We start from the raw sequence: 13,922 nt of genomic DNA, 5'->3' as shown, positions 1-13,922 counted from the left end.
CGGCTTCAGCTGCTGCCGACTAAAGTTGTCACCGCGAGCCCGGGATGCTTCCCGCAAGTGCACAGGAAGAGGCTGGAATCTCTCTCCAATGCAAGTGGGGGAACTTTTGCTTCCTCTCTCGCCCAGCGCAGTTTGCCACGTCAAACTTCCCGGCCCATCACACACACACACACACACACACACACACACACACACACACATACACACACACGATCAGCGTGTTAGCACGGAGTACCCTGACTCAGCGGGAAACAGACACATAGGGAGAGATATCCCCGACAGAAAATCATCGGAAGCAAGGTCCTTCGAGAGCCCCGGGAGGGAGGCTCCTCAGTGCCCTCGGACCCTGAAAACCACGCAACCGTTTCGACAGGGAATCTCAAAGCATTAAAATCACAACCCCCGATTTTGACAATGACTCAAACAGTCCCCCATTCCAAGGAAAAGCTGGAGGGGGAGGGGGAGAACAGGGAGCCCACGGGTGTCATAGAAAGAGGATGTGGGTTCGAATCCCAGCTCTGACTGCTCGACCTTGGGCACCACTCCGGGCCTCAGTTTCTCCATCGGTAACAGGAAGGGGCGGACCCGGTGATCCCCGAGTCTTTGGAAGTACGTGCCACCTCTGGGGGCTCGGGACCCCGGGACCGAGGCGCGAGGAGAAAGGCGGGGGCCCCACAGATCTACGTCGAGCAGCAGGCAAAGGGCCCGGGATGCCAGTATCACACAGATGCGGAGGGGCGCGGGGCGGGGGTCCCGCAGGGGATGCCTACCTGGCTGGATGCGGCCGCTCGGCTCTGCTGTGCTCCTGGCCCGCTGCAGCCGCCGCGCGCTCCTCCGCGCACACCCCCGCCCACTAGCCCGCCCGCCGGCTCGCTTGCCCGGGCTGTGAGTGCCACGTCAAAGCCTGCCCTGCCCGAGGCCGCGGTGCAGGAGAGCGCGCGCGTGCTCGACGCGGGGCCCCGCGGAGGGAGGGCGTGTGTGCGCGCCTAGGCTCGAGCCCGCGGCCCAGAGCCGCTGCAGCTGAGCGAGCAAGCTAACGCGGTCCAAGGCTGCTGCAGGCGCAGGCCGCCTTCTCTTTCTTTTTCTCGGCCTCAGCTTGGGTAGTCCTCCTCCCTATTCTCCTCTCTTCCTCCCCCGTATTCTCCTCGCTATTCTCCTCTCCTCCTCCTCCTCTCATTCCTTTCTCCTTTCTCTCCCTTCCCCTCCTCCTCCTCATCTTCCTCCTCCTCCTCCTCCTTCAAGTGTTACACCCTCTTCCTCTTCTCCCCCCCCCCCCAATCCTTCCTGAGGTTCTTTGAATATCAGTCACCTCTTCTATAAAAGGAATAGGCTAAACTTAATGCCCTCCAAGGTCCCTCTGCCTCCAAATCTCTGAGTTTATGTGATTGGGGGCAAGTCTCTGGCTCTGTCAGGGCCTCAGTTTCCTGATATGTAAAAGGAAGATGAACTAAATGGTCTTCAAGCTTTTGAACTCCCCCCTCTGACTACATGTTCATCCTCAGGAAACACTTGAGTGAGAGCTCTCACTCAACATTTCACATGTATTCCTAAAGAGTTACTTTTGAAACAGATTCTGTTTAAGAAGAGACATTGTTACAGCACAGGAGGAGCCTCAGAGTTGATGGGTAACATGTTTAGACCTAACAAAAATCAAGGGAGCATCCAGAGGAAAACAAATTCTAGGTCCTGTGAATGAGAGAATGGCAATCTAGGAGCTCTTAGAAGATGTCTAATTCAAGCCCCTCATTTCTTCTGAGGAGCAAACTGATAACCAAAGAGAATGAGAGATTTCAAGTACCTACTGTATGCTGGACATAGGGTAAGCACTTGAGATGCAGAGACAAAGCACTGGCTCCTGCCTTCAAGGATCTCCTAGTCCACTAATGAGACAATATGCAAACAATCATGTATGTGCAAGCTAAACATGGTAGGAATGGGAGGTAAGCCCATAGGAAAGGCTGAAGCAGTATAAGGAGACTTCTTCTGTAGTCATGGAACCAGAGCTGTCTGGGATGTAGGCCAATCCTTTTATTTTCAAAACTGGCTCCATATTATTCAGGAAGGGAGTGACATAGTCACAACTTAAGCAGAGGCCTCTGCTTCCAAATTCAGGGCTCTTGCCATCACACTTCAGCTACCTACAAATGACTTGGCAACTGTAGGAAATAAAGTTTGGGCTTCTGAATGGGTGGCAGGCCTCCAGCTGAAAGCTACTATGTATACTCATTCTAGGTTTAAAAAGCAGGATCTAGGAGTGAATTCTGGGGCCAAGTAGCCATATAACTGTCAACTTCTGATGTGGCTAAGAAATTGGAAATGAAGATAGCTGAAGGGAAACTTAGGAAATGATCTCTCCATCTTGTTCTTAAGACTGAACTCTGCTAGGTTTTGACCCATATTCTGTTGCTATAGTTGACTACTCTATAGGGGTGTTTTAGCCAGGTAGTTACAAATACTCCAAAACTGATGACCCTTAGGACATGCCAATATCTCCTTTAATGGAAAAGGTGATGAAATTTGATCAACAAAAGAGTTTGTGCATTAGTTTCTTATTAAAGGAATTTGATAAATTCTATTTACTATTTAAAGATGTCCACAGAAAAAGAGGTAATAGAAGGTAGCATCTTCAGCTAGATCCTATATAATATAATATAATGCATCATATATATTTATAAAATGCATTATATAATATGCAATATATAAAGTATCATATTATATATAGTATATATAATTTACAAACATACATATAATATAAACATATACATAATATGTATATCTTATGTAATGTTCTACAGTTATGACATAAAAGAATTTGGACTTTAGAGAGAGAAGATAGGATCTTCCATCCTATCTATTTACCACACCCTACATATTAGACCTCAGGAAAATCTCAATCTCTTTGTATTTGTCTGTGTAATGAAAGGGTTAGACCAGATAGCCCATAGGATCTCTTCTTCTTGCTTTCCTGGAAACTTAGATATAAAACTGGAAGCAATCTGAGAAGTTATCTGTAAAGGGCTGAAACTCTTGAGTTGATGCACTGAGGTCAGACAACCAAGCACTTATGGCTAACTACAGATTGGACAATACTCTATTATCATATGCTTGGAAAATGGTCCTTCCCACTATTCTGTGCTGGTTCAATCTTTTAGTGTATACAGAGAATTGTGGGAAGGATCAGGGAGTGGAGTAAGACAAGCCAGAGTCACTTTGGCAGTAGAGGAAGAGAAGGAAGACCCTGCATCCATCCTGTTCACTTCTACCCCTAAAGACCAAGAGTAAAGACCAAGGACTTTTGCTTATCCTGACTCTGGATGATTCTAAGGTATCCAGGTTGCTAACTCAATCTTCACAGCCATCTCGTCTAAATCCTTCATTTTTCAGATGAGGGAACTGAGACCCAGAGAGTGAAGTGCATTGCCCAAAGTGGTAGTTTTTGTAACTCCCAAGATAGCATTCTTTCTGTTATACCATGAGCTCTATCTTTGTATGGTATATGTAGATGATATACCTAGTCCATCATCAGGAGATCTCTGAGTAGTTCTACTAACAGTGTTCATGTAGTGAGTAGAGGCATGAACGTGGGACAGTGCCTGAAACAGAGGATGTAGAGACTGGCAGATCTGAGTTCAATTCCTGACACAAACATTTTTTAGCTTGTTCAGACATTGACTTTTCTAAGTCAATTAACCCTTCTGTCTCTCAATCATCTGTAAAATAGTGATAATTAATAGTGCTTACCTCCTAGGGTTGTTGTGAGAATCAAATGAGATAGCATATCTAAAGTGTTTTGCAAATATTTAAAAAAAATTTTTTTTTACAATTTTATTTTCAAGCTGTCTCTCTCCCTCCCTACCTTGCACAAGAGAAGGCCACCACTTGGAACAGATATATAAATATAAGTAAAATCATATTCTGCATATTTTTATTTATCAATTCTCTGGAGGTGGATGACATTTTCCTTCCTAAATCTTTCATAGTTGATCTGAGTATTTATAATATTCAAAATCACTTGGTCATTCAGAACTATCCGAATGATATTGCTATTACTATAGACATCATTCTTTTGGTTCTGTTCATTTCACTTTTTATTATTTCATGCAAATTTTCCATGTTTCTTTAAAAACCGACCAGCTCAGCATATTTCTTTCATCATAGTATTCCATCATAATCATATATCATAACTTATTTAGGTATTCTTCAATTGATGGACATTCCTTCAATGTCCATTTCTTTACCACCACAGATAAATATTCTGGAACATATAAGTTCTTTTTCTTTTTACCTGGAAAATGGTTTATGTAGATGATATACCTAGTCATCTAGGTTTTTTTTTTTTTTTTTCGCAAATCTTAAAATACTATATAAAAGCTAGTTGTTGTTATTCATACTATCTTGTCTAGTCCTTTATTTCAGAATATGAAACATACTTAAATGTTGTAAAACAGCCCCCAGTGATATGGAGTAAGTATATCATAGAGTTATGGCATTCCAGAATGAGATCTTACCTAATTCATGATTCTCTCTATAGTATCCTGCAAAAATGATTACCCAGTCTCTTCCTGAATATCTACAGTGGTTGGGAAAGCCACACCTTCACAAAGTATACAATTCCAATTTTGGAAAGCTCTAGTTCTTTGAATGTTCTTTATACTGAACGAAAATTTTGTTCCCTGTATCAATTATCTGTTAATATTGGTTGTTTAGTTGGGGCCATGAAGAACAAATCTCCTTTCTGTTTTACCTGACATCCTTTCAAAGATATGACAATAACCAGGACCCCCTAAAATATAAGCTTCCTCTTTTTCAGGCTAAACATCCTTATTTCTTCTGTATCAAAGAATGGGGATTCCTAATTTATATAAAGCCTTCAAAATCCAATTAAAGGTGAAAACTAGGCTCAAAAAAGTCTCTAATCAATTTTGGAAGCTAAGGTCTTTTGATCATTGGATGAAAATAAATGACATCACATAGGAATTATCTCATAATTGGCTGAAAGGATCAAACAGACTTCTTGGCCTATGTACATCAAAGCCAATCAGTTAAGTGGTAGGAATGGCAGCAATAGCTGCATCATGAGCCAATCAAACAAACGCACTGAGGAAAGACAACTTCAGGACTTTATAAAGACACCAGCCTCTTGAATCCTCCCCTCCCCCAGTTATACTGCGCTAAATTTCATGAGGAATCCACAAAGGGAAAAAAAAAAGAATTTCTAATAATCAGGAGCTGTAAACTTATCCTTTGGTCACAGGAACTCTTTAAATTTGAAGCCACTTACCGCTGGGATTTTATGTGTCCCCAGGGAAGTATTTTTCTTTTTTTTTCTTATTTTTGGGAATATGACATTTATATAAAACTGTCCTTACTATATTTTCTTATATTTTTCTTTCCCTCCCTAAAACTTTAATTAACTTGGACAAGCTGATTGATAATCATTGAGAAACACATAACATGGGGGCTTATGAACAACAATAATAGAAACTATAATTCCTAAAGATTATTTTCGATCTTTGGGAAGAGGTGTAGTCTCACTTGTGTTCCAGAGAATCAACCAGCCAGTGCTAGTGGGGGTTGATAGATATATATACTTATATATATACTTATATACTTTATAGTTGCTCTATCATTCTAGTCTCTATCCTTTGGACATATTCTATCATGTCAATTCCTTTCCTAAATGAAGTCCAAACAACTAGAAAGAGTATTCCAGGCATGGCCTGTCCAAGGCAAAGTGGAGTAGAATTCCCTTTGAACATTATAGTAATTCTATTAATACAGAATGAGGTAGTAAAAAAAAAAAATTAACTAATCTGGAGTTCGTTCCAGATCTTACCACTTACAGCTTGTGACCCTTTTCTTTAGGCTTTAGTTTTCTTATATTTTGAATGAAGACCTTGGATCAGATCTCAAAATTCTGTTAAGCTCTACAATCTTATCATTCTAAGATGACATTAACCTTTTGGGATAACTCAGCATCACATCGTTGACTCATGTTGATTTGGCAGGCTACCAAAATCTGTAGCCCTGCCTCAAAATGTTATTAAATCAGGGATTCCTCATTTAGGATGAATGCTAACAGTTGACTTTTCTAACTATATGTGCAAGGATTCATATTTGTTCTAATTAAATTCTGTGCTATTAATTTGCCTCATTTTCTTGGTTTGTTCAAATCTTTCTACATCTTGCTTCTGTCATCCAAACTGTTAGCTGTTCCTGCCAGCTTTCCATCATGCAAATGTAATAAAGCTTGTCATTAATGTCTTGACAGATATTATTGATGGAATAAAAAAATGTATTAAACATTCACAATGTACCTAGTACTGTGCTAAGCACTGAAATTACATGCAGAGCAGTCCTTCCTCTCTATGATCTTACATTCGAATCAGATAGAAGGGGTTTCAGCTGCAGGAGAAATGGAAAAACCCAGTCAGTAATCCTTAGGATATAGCAACAGCATAGATGACAAAGCCCAGGCAGCATTAGAATGCCATAGGAAAGAAAACTAGCATGTATTAAGTATCTAATATGCTCTAAGCACTGTGCTAATTACAAATATTATCTCATATGATCCCCACAGCTACTCTGGGGAATAACTGATGAATCTAAATGCGGATCAAAGTATGCTATTTTCACTTCATTTTTGGTGGTTTTTCTTTTTTTAGTCTGTTTCTTCTCTCACAAAATGACAAATATGGAAATGTTTTATATGATTGCACATATATAACCTATAGCAAATTGCTTATTGTTTTAGAGAAGGAGAGGAAAGGAAAAGAGGGAGGAAATTTGGAACTCAATTTAAAAAAATATTTTAAAAAAGTCTTTACTTGTAATTACAAAAAATAAAATACCTTTAAAACAACAACAACTACTAGTCCAGGTGGTAGATACCATCATGATCCTCATTTCAAAAATTTAGTATCTTGCCTAGAGTCACACATTTGATAAGTATCTAAAGCTGGATTTGAATTCAAATTTTACTGACTCAGACCCAGTATTCCATACATTGTGAACCTAGTTATCTCTGATTTATCCTAGCAGGTCAGGTAGCAATGCCCAAGGGTTTGAAGGGTTCAACATCAGGACAGAAGGTAAGACTCAAGTAAACTTTAGGGAACAATACCACGGTAGATGTAATCCTCTAATGCTTCTCTATCTCCAAGATTATAGTTGGTGACCATCTCATCATTCAAGTAGTATGAACAGTCATATCTACAATTAGTGAAAATCGGAAAGGATATAGAGAGCTCAAGGGCCTGAGTGGAGGAGGAACCTTGGGTACAGATGGGAGGAACTCAGTATTCAGTTGAGGATGTTCAAAACCTAATGAAAATTGAATTATAGCGGCTGCAACAAGGCCTTGTCTCTTCGAATATTTGTATCTATAAGAGGGTTGGGACAGAAGAGGGGAAGGGACTTGACACATAGCCCCTGTTCATGCATTTAACATTAGAAAAAATATTAATAGAATAGGATCACAGTACACTGCCTCGATTCTTTTCATCTATTAATCAACAAACTCATTCTTTTTTTTTTTTTTTTTGGCTAGACAATAGGGGTTAAGTGACTAATCTAATCACACAGCTAGTAAGTGCTAAGTGTTTGAGACCAGATTTGAAACAAATTCATTCTTTCTACCAGTTTTGAATCTGCCTAACTTATTTTCTCCTTCACATTGCATTTATCCATCTTGTTCACAAAGAAATTATGACTTTATTAGATGTCTTGGTAAAATCAAGTTAGATGAAGCCTAGAGCTTTCTGCTAATCTAGCAGTCTAGTAATAATGTCAAAAAAAACGAAATTAGATCACTCTAGCATTGTTTAGTCTTAATGAATTTATATCGGCTCTGTATATTTACTGCTTCCCTTTCTCAGAATTCATAAACCATGTGTTTAACAGGCTATTCTCAAATTTTGCCTGGAAATAGCTTAGAGCTCATTCATTTGTAATTTATTTAAAAATATTCTTTCCTGTGTCTACATGTTTCTATGGCTGGCCTTACGTGAGGAAACCACATTACAAATTTGTGGTTGGGGGTGGGGATCATAGTGGATACAAAGTGGAAGGAAACTGAGTCTATCTCCTTTATTTTAGAGATGAGGAAATTTGAGTCGTGAGGTTAGGTACTTGGTCCAAGTCACACAGGGAGTAAATCCTACAGTTACCCAGCTGGTGATGGAACTGAACACATCTTCTGCCACCACAACTGGTCTTCCATCCATATACTGTATACAGCTAGCATATTTTTGGTCACCATTGCTTATTTTGGTTGGTCTCTTGTGTTTTCTAAATCATTACAATTAAAAAAATATATTTTTATCTGTGTTTTTATTAACCTATCAACTTCTGGTTTGGAAACTTAAAAAAATTATTATAGCTTTTTATTTACAAAACATATGCATGGGTAATTTTTCAACATTGACTCTTGCAAAACCTTCTATTCCAACTTTTCCCCTCCTTCCCCTCACTTCTTCCCTTAGATGGCAGGTGGTCCAATACATGTTCAATATGTTAAAGTATATGTTAAATCCAATATATGTATACATATTTATACATTTGTCTTGTTGTACAAGAAAAATTGGATCTAGAAAGAAAGAAAAAAAATTCAAGAAGGAAAACAAAAATGCAAGCAAAACATAGCAGAAAGAGTGGAAATGCTATGTTGTGGTCCATACTCATTTCCCATAGTTCTCTCTCTGGATGTAGCTGACTCTCTTCATTATTAAACAATTGGAACTAGCTTGAATCATTGCATTGTTGAAGAGAGCCACATCCATCAGAATTGATCTTCATATAATTTTGTTGTTGCTGTGTATAATGATCTTATTCTGCTCATTTCACTTAGCATCAATTCATGTAAGTCTCTCTGAAATCATCCTGCTGGTCATTTCTTACAGAACAATAATATTCCATAACATTCATATACCACAATTTATTCAGCCATTCTCCAATTGATGGTCATTCACTCAGTTTCCAGTTTCTAGGTATGGAAACTTTTTTGAGTGATGTAAGTGATCAATTCTGTGGCAACATTTTTTGAGAGTTTCTTAGGACACAAGATTACACTTGCTAAACTTATTCAGTAGGTTTGATAATTCCCTTCGCTTTTAAGAATTTCTTATTCTTAAGCCAAGAAAAAGTTTGGCCTATAAAAAGAAGAATTTTTTTTTAATGGAATTTAATCAATGCTATTGAATGAAATTTATTGATTATATCTTAAGCTTTAAGATCTACAGCATGGTGAAAATCTTACTACAATCTGAGTTCAGGACTTAGAAGGAGACAGAAAAAGATATGTCAGGAGTTGTAAATATAGTTTGCTGTAGTGTTCTTCTTTTGGTTTTCTGGAAGTCTTGGAGCAGTCTTCCTTTCAGCAGATTAATTACCACAAGAATAGCCAGGTGTTAAAGTTCAAAAGTCTTTATTGTCTCCTTGGCCTGGTGTTCAGTTAGCTTTCTCTGGCCTTCAGAGTAGCCTTGCTCTCAGCAGAGGAAGTGCAGGAGGCCAGGCCAGCCACCAGGAGCCTGACTGAAGATAGAATGAATCTCTCTCCTTGGCTCTGAGAGTTTGAGCTCCAGCCTCCAGTCTTTTCATCTTCTCTAGCTCTGAATGTGGCTGAGGCTCCCAGTTTATATGCTCTACACTGAGTATAAACTAATCATTATATCACTAGGAAACCACTATTTGTTGTAAGATTAAATCAATCATACTGAACTTAGAGAACTATTAAGCACCATGGGAAATTAGATAAGCATTGTCTCATCAATTCTACTGACTTAACACCTTTTAAGAATCCTTGTTTCAGAGTTCTGGCCTATAACAGTTTGCAATGGAAGGAACCTTAGAAGTTATTTATTCCCATTTTATAGATGAAAAAGAGAAAGTGACGTTGCTTTCCCAGTGTTACACATTTGGGATTTGTCCTTAAGTATGATGGAACATAGAGCAGTTAGGTGGTTCTATGGATAGAGTTCTAGGCCTGGAATCTGGAAGTCCTGAATTCAAATCCTACCTCAGACACTAGCTGTATGACTAGGAAAAGTCATTTACCTTAATCCACTGAAAAAAGAAATGACAAATTATTCTATTACCTTTTCCAAGAAAACTCCATTGACAACATTGCTGTACTATTATCCACAGGGTCACAAGGAATCAGAGATGACTGAACAACAACAATAATGAAGGAACCAATTGAATAAGTTTGCAAGAACGATTGTTAAAATTTTCATTGTGAACATTTATACCTGAAAAATGAGCAAATAGTAAAAATTAGGTCTTGATTTATCGTTTTGTGGCTTACCTAGACTTAGGAAAGTGACAGAGAAAAATCTGAATAATGTAGCTTAAACTTCAGTGTATCTTATGCACATTTTTCTCCCAGGAGAGGAGATATTACACTTAGCCTCACTCTCTTGTTTGAATCAAGAACCATTGACTCCAAATACACATAAAACAATTACTTTCTCCTCTGCTTTGCTTCCTCCAGCCCTCAAAGCGAAATCCTCTTAAACCTTACAGAAATGTGAATTAAGGTTTCCTTCTGAACTGGCCATCCCAATTTCTCAGGATAATGGCAATAATCTTTTGTCCTAGTGACTAATTAAATGCCCAAGATAAATAAGTAAACATTAAGGAGTTCAGAGAAACTAAAGGTCTTGGCAAGACAGAGACCACAAGACAAAGGATAGCACATGAGACATGGAATAGAAATAAAGCTTGTCTCATATAGGACCAGGAAACTGGTTTCAGACATACTTTGCATATGATGATAAGGAGGTTATGAGAGGAAGCATGGGACAATAGGTCCAAGATCTGAGTTTAGTCTCTGAGAGATACAGGCTATATGGCCCTAGCTAAGTTTCCCCATACTCTGGCAACTCTAAGGCTAGAAGTTGCAGACAGAGTGTCAACCTGAATTAGTAGAGTGAGTTTCCTCATCTGAGAGTTTCCCATAGTAATGAAGAGTCCTAATCTCTATTTTTAAAAGTACTCTAATGGGGCAGGAATATGTTGGAACCAACTTAAACTGACTTTAGAGAAATGATAATTTTACATTTTAAAAATAAGCAAATGTTTTGCATTGAGACTTTATTATTTGTTGATTCTCTATATTTAAGAAAGTGATGGAGAAAATGTTTATAATGTAGAACATATTTAAAAATATTCTGGGTATACTTTTTCTATCCCTCCAGAAATTTGATATTTAAACATTCACCAGCATACAACTGAAGTGGATGATATTGGGGTCATACAAAAAGGCAATGCTTTGCAATTGGATGTGAACAAAAAAAATACTCATTCACTTTTAACAGACATTTAGAAACTATAGACTATGGGCAAAACCCTGTGCTTAGGGCATGAAAATGTATACTACCTGTCCACTGCTAGAGCCTTCTCCTTAAAATAATCTCCTTCTAATCACATGTTGTATTCCCCACTAAACTATGATCACCTAGAGATAAGGACTGTTTTTGCCACTCTTATACCCTCAGAGCTAGTCCAGTGCCTGGCACGTAAGAAACATTTAATAAAGCCTTGTGGATTGACTGTGGGAAAGATGATGATGTTGAAATAAGACCAAAAAAAATAGGTTGGGATGAGATTGGAGAGGACTATGTAAAATGATTCTATACATACTTCTATTTATCAGTTCTTTCTCTGGATGTAGACAGCATCTTTCTTATGTTCTTTATAGGTAATTTGGATATTTGTAATAGTCAAAATAACTTCTTGTTTTTAAAACAAAATTGCTGTTATCATATACAGTGTTCCCTTAGTTCTGCTCATTTTGCTCTTCATTATTTCATGGATGTCTTTCCATATTTTTGTAATATCATTGAGCTCATTTCTCATGGCACAGTAGTATTCTATCACAGTCATATACTAACAATTACTTTAACCATTCCCCAATTGATGGGTATCCCTGCAATTTCCAGTTTTTTCTCACCACAAAGAGAGCTGCTATAAACATTTAAAAAAATAAATTTTTAAAATAAAAATGTTTTAAAAAAACATATATATATATATGTGTGTGTATGTATACACACACACACACACACACACACACACACATATATATATCTTCACCCATTTTTTCTAGTCCTGTCCTCTGGGATCTACCAGAAAAAAGTTTAATCCCTTTCCCAAGTGACATCATTAGATCTTTAAAGATAGTTGTCATGTCATCCCTCTTCCTCCTCATAAAATAAAATCTCTTGTTGATTAAGTATCCCTCTTTCTTTCAACTGTGTGATCCTCATATGATCTGATTTTGAGAACTTTTATCATCCCAGTTACTCACTTTGGATTCTCTCTAACTCATTAATATCTGATATTCCTGTCCAGGCTAGACTCTTAAGTCTTCTGACTTTCTCTTTCTCTGCCATGCCTGATGTAGGTGCATTCCCCCCCAACCCTGACTTTGCACTTTCTTTTAATGTGTTATCTTCTATATTTGTGTTTCCAGCATTTCACATAGTGTCTGGCACATTGTAAGCACTTAATCCATGCTTGTTGACTTCCTAAAGTGTGGCAACCAAAAAAGTCCAAAAGTATGGCCCAAGAATGCCCAGACTAAGTTGGAGTAGAGTCAATCACCTCATTTCTGGACAGTATGCCTCTCAGAACAGCCAAAAATCTCTTCCTCTAGAAAACTGGCAATGTTCCTTATTGCTTAGAAAATGGAGCCACATCCAAATTCCATAACATTATTTTTGAAATAAAAGGAGGAGAAATGGGGCTTTTGAATTTTCATTGACAGATGTATCTGAGACATTGGTACAGCATTAGACAATGCCGAATGTTCTATCTATTTGAATGGATGCTCTCTTCTCTGTGTCTCTTTATAACACTGTTCTCTCCTAGTTCCCCTCCTACTGATATAACCTCTTTCATCCAGTGTTCTTTGCTGGATCATCATTCACATCTCCTTTCCCTCTGGAAACTGTGGTTATACCCCAAATTCTATTCTCTGGGTACCATTCTCCCTCTTCACTTTGTCATTTGGAGACCTCATCAGCTTCCATAATTGTCCTAGCTATGCAGATCATTTCAGGATATAGACATCCATGTTAGATTTTTTCTGATGTCTAAGTCAATGTAATTACACATCAGCCATTCCTAATGGGCCATCTCAGAGACATTTTAAAGTCAACATGTTTCAAACGTTCGCCTCTTCCTGACTTTGCTACTTCATTTTAAGATTCTCATCCTCTTCTAGTCTCTCAGGAATCATCTTCTACTATTCATTCTCACCCTACCTATATATTCAGTTACCAAATCTTATCAATTCCACCTTTACAATCTCTCTCAATTATTTCCTCTTCTCTCTACTCATATAACCAACACCCCAGTACGAGCCATCCTTACCCCTTGAGTAGACTATATTGCAAGTATCTTTCTAATTAGCCTAACATTTCCCATCTCCAATCCATTTTCCACTCAGCTGCTAAAATATTATTCCTAAAACACATCTCAGATCATGTCACTCCCCTTTTCAATGCTATCTTTTTTTCTTCTATGACAAAATACAAACTCCTTGGCATTTAAATTTGTCACTTAAAGACTTTCATAATCTGGTTCCAATACCTACCTTTACATGGTTATTGTACATCATTCTGAGGCAGTTTCTGTTACAGTTAAATTGGCTGGTTAACAATTCCTGGAATATATCTTTCCATCTCTTGCCTTTGTGCCTTTGCCCTAGCTGTCCCCATGTCCATGCACTCTCTCCTCACTTTCCCTCTAGCTTGCTCCATCACTCAGTCCAAGTGCCTCCTGCTGTAGAAGACCTTTAATGATCCAACCTCCTCCAACAGGAGGGAACAACATCCCTCCAGAAATTACTTTGTTTTAAATTTATTTGTAACAGACCATTGGCCATGCCCACAAGTGTCAAGGACCAAGCCTAAATTTAGAAA

General features: G+C 38.4%; 1 protein-coding gene across 3 annotated transcripts in view; it reads right to left on the bottom strand.

The window, feature by feature from the left end:
* The window catches only part of SEC24D (SEC24 homolog D, COPII coat complex component), a 117,675-nt gene extending 116,799 nt beyond the window's left edge, over positions 1-876 (bottom strand). For all 3 annotated transcript variants that reach the window (XM_051965828.1, XM_051965827.1, XM_051965829.1), the window contains exon 1: positions 771-876. The gene's annotated coding sequence lies outside the window, so the exon portion shown is untranslated. The remainder of the gene's footprint in view (positions 1-770) is intronic.
* Positions 877-13,922: the final 13,046 nt, after the last annotated feature.

Source organism: Antechinus flavipes, chromosome 6, assembly GCF_016432865.1.
Source record: "Antechinus flavipes isolate AdamAnt ecotype Samford, QLD, Australia chromosome 6, AdamAnt_v2, whole genome shotgun sequence".
Taxonomy (NCBI): Eukaryota; Metazoa; Chordata; class Mammalia; order Dasyuromorphia; family Dasyuridae; genus Antechinus; species Antechinus flavipes.
This window is presented reverse-complemented; position numbering and strand designations above follow the sequence as displayed.